This window comes from Chiloscyllium plagiosum, chromosome 36 (genome assembly GCF_004010195.1).
Source record: "Chiloscyllium plagiosum isolate BGI_BamShark_2017 chromosome 36, ASM401019v2, whole genome shotgun sequence".
Classification (NCBI taxonomy): domain Eukaryota; kingdom Metazoa; phylum Chordata; class Chondrichthyes; order Orectolobiformes; family Hemiscylliidae; genus Chiloscyllium; species Chiloscyllium plagiosum.
In genome coordinates, this window is record NC_057745.1 from 6031627 (window position 1) to 6033546 (window position 1920).

Below are 1920 nucleotides of genomic sequence, written 5' to 3' on the forward strand. Positions count from 1 at the left end.
TGCCCTCCAGTTCTGGACTCCCTGACCCCAGTAGTTGTTTCCAGATTCCTTGTTCAGCAGTTAGCTAAAAGGAGTTTGTCTAACTTTATTTAGCAGTAGCTTTGTTGGCCAATTGTTTTCAACAATCAGAGCAACTTTATTCCTTTTTACCTACACACATAAAGGTGTGTAATGAAAGTTCTCAGCTCACTTTAGAACAATATGATTCAAATCACAAACTAGCACACCAGCACAGTCGTGTTCTAAGTCACAGGGATCAGGATATTTGTTTTTTTTTAAACCCCATTTCTTTTGTATTCCTGGAAAGCTCAAACACAAATATGCAATTCACCCAGAACCATTTTTTTCAACTCCTATCTACAGTCTGTGTTACAACCTAAAGGAAATCATGGGTATGTTTTTTGAATGGTACCTCTCCTTTTGAAATGTTGCTGTCTGAGTTGCCTTGACAAACCTCCCGGTGTAACATTTCATGGTTCTGCTTGGTACTCAATGTAATCTATACTCGGGTTTCAGACAGCCACTGAATTTAAATTTTCACTCATCTTTATGCTTATAAGTCTTGCATTTTAAAAAATACATGCTGAATTTAAACATTCAATATATCTACATATAACATGACATTATTTTTTAATGATAGAATGTAAAATGATAATTTAACCCTATAATTCAATTGACACGCAAAACCATTAGAGCTTAAAAATGTGTTGCTGGAAAAGCGCAGCAGGCCAGGCAGCATCAAAGGAACAGGAGAATCGACGTTTAGGGCATAAGCCCTTCTTCAGGAATGAGGAGGGTGTGCCAAGCAGGCTTAGATAAAAGGTAGGGAGAAGGGACTTGGGGGAGAGGCGTTGGGCTAGGCGGAAGATGAGGCACTCTTCCTCCAGGCGTCGTGTTGCCATGGTCTGGTGATGGAGGAGGTCAAAGACCTGCATGTCCTTGGCGGAGTGGGAGGGGAGTTAAAGTGTTCAACCACAGGGTGGTTGGGTGGTTGGTCCAGGTGTCCCAGAGGTGTTCTCTGAAACGTTTTACAAGTAGGCGGCATGTCTCCCCAATGTATAGGAGGCCACATCGGGTGCAGCGGATGCAGTAAATGATGTGTGTGGAGGTGCAGGTGAATTTCTGACGAATATGGAAGGATCCCTTGGGGTCTGGGAGGGAAGTGAGGGGGAGGTGTGGGCGCAAGTTTTGCATTTCTTGCGGTTGCAGGGGAAGGTGCTGGGAGTGGAGGTTGGGTTGATGGGGGGTGTGGATCTGACGAGGGAGTCGCAGAGGGAGTGGTCTTTCCGGAATGCTGATAGGGGTGGGGAGGAAAATATATCCTTGGTGGTGGGGTCTGTTTTGAGGTGGTGGAAATGACGAAGGATAATACGATGTATCTGGAGGTTGGTTGGGTGGTAAGTGAGGACCAGTGGCGTTCTGTCCTGGTGGCGATTGGAGAGGCGGGGTTCAAGGGCGGAGGAGCGGGAAGTGGAGGATATGCGGTGGAGAGCATTGTCTGAGGGGAAATTGCGGGCTTTGAAGAAGTAGGCCATCTGGGTTGTTTGGTATTGGAATTGGTCCTCCTGGGAGCAGATGCGGCGAAGGGGAAGGAATTGGGAATATGGGATGGCATTTTTACAGGGGGCAGGGTGGGAGGAGGTGTAATCTGGTAGCTGTGGGAGTCAGTCGGTTTATAGAAAACGTCTGTGTTGAGTTGGTCGTCCGAGATAGAAATGGAGAGGTCTAGGAAGGGGAGGGAGGAGTCTGAGATGGTCTAGGTAAATTTGAGGTCGGGGTGGAAGGTGTTAGTAAAGTGGAAGAACTGTTCAACCTCGTTGTGGGAGCACGAGGTAGCGCCGATACAGTCATCGATGTAGCAGAGGAAAAGGTGGGGGGGGAGCCAGTGTAGCTGCGGAAGATGGACTGTTCCACATATCC